The 9,753-nt window shown below is 37.8% G+C and overlaps 1 long non-coding RNA gene across 1 annotated transcript; it reads left to right on the plus strand.

Annotated features, from left to right (window-relative positions):
* The first annotated feature begins 797 nt into the window (after positions 1-797).
* On the plus strand, positions 798-8,808 carry LOC143853680 (uncharacterized). Its single transcript, XR_013237268.1, has 3 exons — positions 798-2,199; positions 2,910-3,094; positions 6,308-8,808. It is a non-coding gene; the product is annotated as an uncharacterized LOC143853680 (long non-coding RNA).
* Positions 8,809-9,753: the final 945 nt, after the last annotated feature.

The raw sequence follows: 9,753 nt of genomic DNA on the forward strand, positions 1-9,753 counted from the left end.
TCGTGGACTGGTTGTGGAAGGGAGAGGGGGGTGAATTTATACTAGAGGGGGTTAATTTATCACTATTTATACATATGTAAGCACACGTCTTTCACTTAAAGGGTTAGATACTCTTATGATCCACCTTTTTTCCCCAACTGCCTACGTATTATGTGGACCACAAAAATGAATGGTATAGATTATCTATTATTGTCGCCATAGTTAAAACTTCCATGCACTTGACAAACACGTTTTTCAATATTTATATTTGATTTGTACATATTCGGTTGTATATCTAAGCAGTTGTATGGGGAAAATGTGGGTGTAATTCTGCAGGGATGATCCCTCCTGTTATGGACTATGCTCACGGTCTCCCTTTTATCAGTTTACCGCAATACTCTAGTGCATATGGTTTGCATACTCATTTATGTCTAGGGGCTGTAGTCACCTTGTTTTGGCCATTTTAGGTGGCTTGTCCCCCCCATTTCAGCCATATTATCAATATATTTGGTGCGTCCCAGGGCCTTTAATTCCAGGTTGAAAAAAAAAAAACTACGCAAATGTCTTTCACGTGAATGAAGTCAAGTATCTAAAAGGTGTAAGGGGAATCAACTAGAACACGTAGAAAATATTTATTTTCTGGTCACGTTACTCTTTCTCGCCCTCTCATTTTCTTTTCTTATTTGTTAGGTCATGTGTATAGTCGATGTCATTATCTTATTTCTCTACCATTTTTATGTTTAAATATAGCAGGCCTCCTTTTCATGCCTATAAATAATGATTCATGTGCCTCTCCATCCCAAAATACAATACCTCCCTTGTCTTCCTTTGTCTAATTTCACACCCTTTCCATTCCTATGGATCTTGTAATTCCAACCTCTTATTTTGGTTCTTACTTCGATCCACTGGAAGATGAGAAGCCACAACTCAACCCTAAATCAAAAGTGTATCACCCAAGCATGTGGGGTGATCACTTCCTCACCTACACCCATGATCAAATGGTAGAGAGACAGAAATTCAATTATCACCTTTCATTACGATGGTTCATGGGTATCTCATGCTCTTTTGATTGAACACATCATGTTAGGAGATGCTCTCTTCAATGGTTTATTTTTTTATCATCTAACCCATATAGAACTCCCCCCCCCCCTTCGTCATCTGGGACTCCAGCCCGAGTCGATCGACTCCCTTTTCCCTTGGTCGGGTTCCGCATTTTGCCCTATAGAGTCAATAAAAGCTCCTTTGACTCTTTCGAGTTGTGACCTCGTCAACCACACGTTCTTTACCACGTCCGTGCTGAGTTGACATGATTTTTCTTGGATGCATTTTGTCCCATCTGCGTTTTTAAACATTGATATGATCTCTTTTGTCTTCAATTATATCTATTTATGTAGTTAGGATTAAAAACGGAGAAAAAGGATGATTGTATAAAATTTAGCAGAAAATAAAATTGTGGATTTATGTATTCAATAGAGAACTACTACTGGAGAGAGAGAGAGAGAGAGAGAGTCTATGAGATGCATGAAGGAGAGTCTATCTCCAACATGTTCACAAGGTTTAGTAATATTGTAAATGAGTTGAATGCTTTAGAAAAGACATACAAATTATGAATTGGTCCAAAGACTCCTGAGATGCTTCCCAGACTCATGGGATCCAACGGTCACGGCAATAGAACAATCTAAAGACTTGGACACCCTGAGACTTGATGACCTCATGGGGAACTTGATCACCCATGAGATGAAGATAAAAAAGAGGGAAAGCAAAAGAAAAGGAAAGAAGGAAGAATCAAAGAAGACGGATGTGGCTTTTAAAGCCAAGGTTGACAGTGAAGAAGAAGACAGTGAGAGAGAGTTAAGTATGAAAAACTTAACCTCGGAAATGGCTCTCCTCTCCAAAAGGATCGCTAGGTTTGGGAGATTCAATTAGAAAAATATGAGCTCAAGAAGGAGCACCTCCCCAAAGAGAGATAAAGACAGAAGAAGAAAAGGTAGTGATGATGATCCAATTCGGTGTTTTGAATGTGGCAAAAAGGGACACATCTGTCCCAAGTGCCCATTACTCAAGAAGGACTCGGACAAAAGGAAAATGAAAGATGACAAGAAGAAGAAGAGTTTCAGTGTCAATTGGGATGACTTAAGCGACACATCACAGAGCAACTAGAGTGGAGATGAGAAATCAAATTTTGTATGCTACTTGGCAAGTGATCCATCTCAACTCAATGTAAGTCAAATTCCAGACTCTTTTCTTCATAAAAATAATAGTAGTGGTAGTGAAAGTAGTAGTGAAAATGAACAACCTACCATGAATGAACTAATTGACACATGTCAAGAAGTTAAGCAAGCAGTAGTCCTTGAAGTTTCCAAAAATCAAAAATTTAAGAAATCTCTTGAAATGATAACCAAGGATTTTGAAAACTTGAAAAATGAGCTTGATGAAAAATCTTCTCTAAATGATAAACTTTTCATGGAAAATACCTTGCTTAAAGGGAAATATGAAAATATAAAGTGTAAGTTTGATCATTTAAAAGAAGAAAATGAAAAATTATATGTTGACATTGAAAAATTGTATGTTGAGAACAAGAAACTTACTAGTGAAAATGATAAACTTGTTCTTAGACATGCATGTGGAAAGGACAAGCTTGATGAAATTTTAGCAAGCAAGGTCTCTATTGGGAAATAAGGTCTTGGTAGATTTCCAAAAGAAAGTTGCTCATAAAACCAAGTTTGTTAAGTCCAAAACCCCTTAGAAGAATTTTAACACTTATTCTCCTACATGTTATTATTGTAGAAAACTTAGACATTATAATTATAGATGTAGATTGAGAAAATCATCTAATCTTGTTTGGGTGAGAAAGGATAAGTCTTCTTATACCGACAATGGAGAACCCAACATAGCTTGGGTAGCTAAAGGCAAAACTTAAATTTTTTTAGTAGGGGTGCTTGAGCTCAAGAGCCACAACGGATAGATGGTACTTGGATAGTGGATGCTCAAGGCACATGACGGGAGACCCCACCAAATTCTCAAGCATTGTCATGAGAGATCAAGGACATGTCACGGGAGACCAAGGACATGTCACTTTTGGAGACAATGGCAAAGGAAAAAATCATTGGGGAAGGTACTATTAAATTTAAAGGCCATAGTATAAAAAATATTTTTCTTGTTGAAGGCTTATATCAAAACTTGCTAAGCATTAGCCAACTAAGCGATGTTGATTATGAAGTTTTATTTAAAAAGAACAAATGCATAGTTAAGAAATAAATGAAAGTAAAATCAAATTTGTAGCGGCTAGAGACGAAAGTCTATATTCTTCGGTCCTAGAAGAGCTAGATGACCAAGACGTGAAATATCTTTCCTCTGTGGAAGACAATTCATGGATTTGGCACAAAAGGCTAGGCCATGCGAATATGGATTTAATGTCGAAGCTTGCTTCAAAGGAGATTGTGAAATGTTTACCCAAGTTGAAATTTGAGAATAACTTGTATGTAGAGGTTGTCAACTTGGTAAACAACATAAAGATTATTTTAAACCCAAACATGTCATATCTACTGCTAGACCAGTACAATTATTGCATATGGATTTATTTGGTTCCATGAAAATATGTAGTCTTAATGGTAGAAGATATGTATTTTTTTATTGTTGATGATTTTTCTCGATTTACTTGCATTTCTTTTCTTGCATCTAAAGATGAAACGTTTGAAAAATTTTGTACTTTATGAAATAGATTACAAGTTGAAAAATGTTGCAAGATTTCAAAAATTAGGAATGGTCATAGAACCGAATTTGAAAACATTTACTTTAGTTCATACTGTAAAGAACATGGAATTGATCACAACTTTTCAACACCTAGAACCCCACAACTAAATGATGCAGTGAAGAGGAAAAATAAGGTTCTTCAGAAAATGGCTAGGTCTATGCTTCATGACAAGAATGTACCTAGAATCTTTTGGGCAGAAGCCGTTAATACGGCTTACTATGTCATAAATAGAGTCATGGTTAGGCCTCACACTCACAAAACACCTTATGAGCTTTGGAATGATAGAAAGCTCAATATTAAGTATTTTAATGTGTTTGGATGTAAGTGTTATATCTTGAATATAAAAGATAACCTTTACAAATTTGATGCCAAATCCGATGAAGGTATTTTCCTTGGATACTCTAATAGAAGTAAATCATATAAAGTATTCAATAGAAGAACACTGTGTTGAAGAAGTCATCCTTGTGAAATTTGATATGAACTTAGTGAAGAAATAAAAAGATCATATGATGATGAAGATTATAAAGTTATCCCCCGAAACACAAACCAAAATGAAATTGAAAATAAAGTGGATGTTGATGATATTAGTGAAACCTTAGAGACACTAGAGCTAGGAAGTCCTCCAAAAGAGGTTGATGATCAAGGGAAAGGGAAACTGATTTTATTCGAACACCCAAGTATCAAAATCATCGGGGACACCTCTCAAGGAGTCAAAACTAGGTCTCATTATAGAGATGTGTGTGAATTTGCTCAATTTTTTGTCACATATAGAGCCTAAGAGTATAGATGAGGCAGAGAAAGATGAATTTTGGATTATTGCCATGCAAGAGGAACTAAATCAATTCGAAAGAAATAAAGTTTGGAAATTAGTTCCTTGACCTAGAGACCATCCAGTGATTGGCACTAGATGCTTCTATAGAACTAAGTTGGATGAACAAGGGGAGATTCAAAGGAACAAGGGGAGATTGGTAGCCTAAGGTTACAATCAAGAAGAAGGAATCGACTATGATGAAACTTTTGCAACCGTAGCCCAGTTAGAGGCCATTAGGATGCTTCTTGCATTTGCTTGCCATAGAGGATTCTAGCTATATCAAATGGATGTAAAGAGTGCATTCCTAAATAGATACATAATGGAGGAAGTTTATGTTGAAAATCCTCCCGGATTTGAAGTTTATCTATTATTGTCGCCATAATTAAAACTTCCATGCACTTGACAAACATGTTTTTCAATATTTATACTTGATTTGTACATATTCGGTTGTATATCTAAGTAGTTGTATGGGGAAAATGTGGGTGTAATTCTGCATGGATCTATGAAAATGTGCGTGGAATTCTGCAGGGATGATCCCTCCTCTTATGGACTATGCTCACGGTCTCCCTTTTATCAGTTTACCGCAATACTCTAATGCATATGGTTTGCATACTCATTTATGTCTAGGGGCTGTAGTCACCTTGTTTTGGCCATTTTAGGTGGTTTGTCCCCCCATTTCAGCCATATTATCAATATATTTGGTGCGCCCCGGGGCCTTTAATTCTAGGTTTAAAAAAAAAATCTAAGCAAATGCCTTTCACATGAATGAAGTCTAGTATCTAAAAGGAGTACGGTGAATCAACTAGAACATGTAGAAAATATTTATTTTCTGGTCACGTTACTCTTTCTCACCCTCCTTTTCTTTTCTTATTTGTTAGTTCATGTGTATAGTCGATGTCATTATCTTTTTTCTCTACCATTTTTATGTTTAAATATAGCAAGCCTCCTTTTCATGCCTATAAATAACGATTCATGTGCCTCTCCATCCCAAAATACAATACCTACCTTATGTTCCTTTGTCTGATTTCACACCCTTTCCATTCCTATGGATCTCGTAATTGCAACCTCTTATTTTGGTTCTTACTTCGATCCACTGGAAGATGAGAAGCCACAACTCAATCCTAAATCAGAAGTGTATCACCCAAGCGTTTGGGGTGATCACTTCCTGACCTACACCCATGATCAAATGGTAGAGAGACAGATATTCAATTATCACCTTTCATTACGATGGTTCATGGGTATCTCATGCTCTTTTGATTGAAAACTTCATGTTAGGAGATGCTCTCTTCAATGGTTTATTTTTTGATCATCTGACCCATATAAAACTGCCCCCCTCGTCGTTGGGGACTCCAGCCTGAGTCGATTGACTCCCTTTTCCCTTGGCCGGGTTCCGTATTTTGCCCTATATATAGAGTCAATAAAAGCTCCTTTGACTCTCTCGAGTTGTGACCTTGTCAACCACACATTCTTTACCACGTCCGTGCTGAGTTGACATGGATTTTTCTTGGCTGCATTTTGACCCATCTGCGTTTTTAAACATTGATATGATCTCTTTCGTCTTCAATTATATCTATTTATGTAGTTAGGATTAAAAAGGGAGAAAAGGGATGATTGTATAAAATTTAGCAGAAAACAAAATTGTGGATTTATGTATTCAATAGAGAACTACTGGAGAGAGAGAGAGAGCGCGCATTTATTTTGAATTATAGCATTTCGTTGTAATAGTACCTAATGTATATTTGTTTCTGAATGGTACCTTGCAGAAACTAGAGGGATGGACTAAGCGGATTGAAGAGTTGAAGGAAGAAGTGAAAAGAATGCTAAGCAGTGCCAAGGGGTCACAACAAGAAATAGAGTTGATTGACATGCTTCAACATCTTGGAGTGGCATATCATTTTGAAATGGAGGTTAACGAGGCACTACATCAACTATACGAATCCCATAAATATGCTGCTGACGATGATCTATACGTTGTTGCTCTCCGATTTCGGCTACTAAGACAACATGGGTTTAATGTTTCTTCTAGTAAATCCTTTTTTTGTTTCTATTTTTCATTGCCACAACTTGTGCTACTTTCACTAGTCTTGTCATTCACATTCTTTATAACATGACATTGCTGGATTTTGAAACAGATGTATTTAAAAAGTTCAAAGATGAGCAAGGAAACTTCAACTCAACCATAATTAGTGGTAAGAGGGGCCTATTAAGCTTGTATGAAGCGGCATATCTCAGTATACAAGGAGAGCATGTATTAGATGAGGCCATTACATTTACACGGAAACACCTTAAATCTGGTATAAGCCATCTCGATTCTAAACTTGCAACACAGATAGAGCATGCCTTAGAGATGCCCTCATGGAAGAGTTTACCAAGGCTAGAGCATAGGCATTACATCTCAATATACCAACCAGGGAATAAACAAAATGATGTGCTTCTAGAGTTTGCAAAGTTAGATTTCAATATCTTACAATCGTTGCACCAAATGGAGTTAAAGGATCTTACGAGGTAAGTTTATTTTAACTGATAATATTTTCAGTATCTAGCTTGTTAGGCCTAAAATTGGTAACAGATATGGCAGTGACGTAAGAGCTGATCTGGCGGGCCCAAGGAGCTGAACTAAAGGAACTGAAGTCCTGCACAAGAGCACACGAGGTCAGAAGACCAACTCGGAGTCGCACTCTGGACGGGCCCTTCGACACTCAAGTTAGTATGAGCAGAAGTGCAGAGCCAAAACTTTAAGAGTGGTAGGGTTGAGAGTGATTTTGGTGATCTCTCTTACCCCCTATCATTTTGGTGATCACTCTTTCATCAGCATCTTGAATAGTAGAGAAGGGGTTCTGAGTGATACTGGATGGGGAGGATGAGGAATTATGAGGGTTTAGTGTAGGAGGGTCATCTCCAAGAGAGTAGTCCGAAGTAACTGGATCATCTTCAATGGATGGACGGATTGGGTATAGATGAATAGTGGAGGCAACATCATTTTCTTTGATTTCAGGCTTTTTTGGACAGGTCGCCATAGTTGCTTTGCCGGATTCCGTTGGTCTTTTCTTTCCTGGTTTTGAGTGCAGTATTTGGATGAATGGCTAAAGGTTTTGCAAACAGGACACGAGGTTGGTTTCCAGTCACATTCCACGGGTTGAAAAGAAGTGACAGTGGAGGTTCTAATTTGAATATGGTCAGGGAGATGAGTACTAGCTTCAATCTCAACACACATTCTTGCAAAGCTCAAGCTGGTGGAATCTGCTGTTTGATTGTCCATGTAGAGAGGGTTTCTAAATGCACTTGCTATCTTACTGAGAATTCTTGTTGTCAAGAATTTTAGTGCAGATTTGGGAGTCTGATCCATATAGGGATAGATTTCAAATTACTTTCCAATCGGAATATCCTTGGACCATTTTCAAAGAATGAGGGGTCTTCCCCCATAACTATGGGATGGGGCTTCAAGAACTAGGGAACAATCTTCAGGATTTGAAGATTTAAAGAGGAAGAAACCATTGCCTATATCATAGACTTGAATATCTCCCTTTAATCTCCATTTTCTAGTGAGATGGTCTCTTAGGGCAAGGTAGTAGGGTCTTCTACCCAAGAGGTACCCCACAAGGTAGTTTTCCCATTTGATTTCTGCTTCATCAACTTCTTTGTCTTCTAAGTCTATGCAAATTTCGCCATCTTCTCTCTGTATTAGTGGAATATATATGATGGAGTTTTAGAGAGGATTTGGAGCTGGGTTGGGAGAATAGAGGATTCCAAGGTTTGTGGTGGGTTTCTATTCTCTGGGTTGGGGCAGGAATGGGTCTAGGGGCAGAGAGTTTTGGGGATTTGAAATCTCCCTTTCCTGCCCGATGAAGTCAGACTTGATGGTTTCCAAGGAAGTCTCGGGGTCATTTTGAATAGGAAGACGGGAGGATTTACTTTTTGATTTTTTCTTCTTGGTTGAGGTGGATCCACCAGAGGTTTGGGGGGAGGGATTAAAATCCAGGTTCTTGAATTTCTTCTTGTTAGGAGGAGAGGGAGGAGCTTCTGTTATTTCCTTACCAGCAAGAAGGGGTTCAACGTGTTTAAAGACATATGATAAACATCCTAGTAGAAGAGGCCAACATGATAACATGCCGAGAAAGGAATCCTGTCAGCATTGGCTGGAATCCTCGGTGACACTACATTGACTGAGAAAAACATATGATAAACATCCTAGTAGAAGAGGCCTCTCCTCATGGGATTTTCCAACTGGCAAATAACCGAACAAGGATGCAATAGCTTTGCCTAATTAGAGCATACATTCCGGATATATATATATATATATATATATATATATATATATATATATATATATATATATATAGAGAGAGAGAGAGAGAGAGAGATGATGAAGATGAATGCAACAGTCCATCACTCTTGTTGATCCGCCATTTCATTTTCTTTCCCAACTCTAAAACACCCCTACATTTAGGGGGGGAAATCAAACACTGATTCAAACAATAAAAAAGAGCCATGTGGGTTAGTTTTCGCTACTGCCTTATTAATAAGAGCTGAAATAAGAGAACGAAAGAGAAAAAATTATAGTTGGGCTTATTCAACCCTTCAAGGAATGGGGTGTGTGAAGAAAAGAAAGATGTACATAAATCTTTGCAAGACGTTCTAAACAAGGGTCCATCAAAAGAAAAGGAGGGTATGAGAGTGCACTCTTTCAGACAAAAAATTAACAAAAACTATAACCTGGGGTTCAGTCGACCAAATCTATCTTCGGTCAGCCGAAGGTCCCCTTGGTCGACCGAGTCCAAAACAAATTGTTTTTGTTTCCCTTTCTAGTTTTTCTTGTTATCACCATAACTTTCGATCCAATCGTTAGATTTTGGAGATCTTCGTCACATTTGATTTCTGTCAATGCGAGGAATCCAATAATCCCAATGGATCACTTGAAATCTCATCGGTCCAAGAACCAAAATTCTTCGAGCAAAATTTCAATTCAAAATAGGAAACTTGAAAAATATTCAATCTCCGATAGCCGAGAATGGACTCCGAGCTCATCGGTGAAAACCACGCTCTATCATTGATTGGGAGTTGTCCAATCTAAGTAACTATCAGCACTGGTACCTGTAAGAGTTTAGGTCCTGAGCACTCGATGGGAGTGAAGCATAAGTGTTATTCTCTCAATCCACCACTAATGGGAGTGAAGCATATTTTTAAGAACCTGAGGAGAACTAAGTATTGT

Source organism: Tasmannia lanceolata, unplaced genomic scaffold (genome assembly GCF_043159265.1).
Source record: "Tasmannia lanceolata isolate RefF3 unplaced genomic scaffold, GAP_Taslan_0.1 ptg000020l, whole genome shotgun sequence".
In the NCBI taxonomy this organism is placed as follows: domain Eukaryota; kingdom Viridiplantae; phylum Streptophyta; class Magnoliopsida; order Canellales; family Winteraceae; genus Tasmannia; species Tasmannia lanceolata.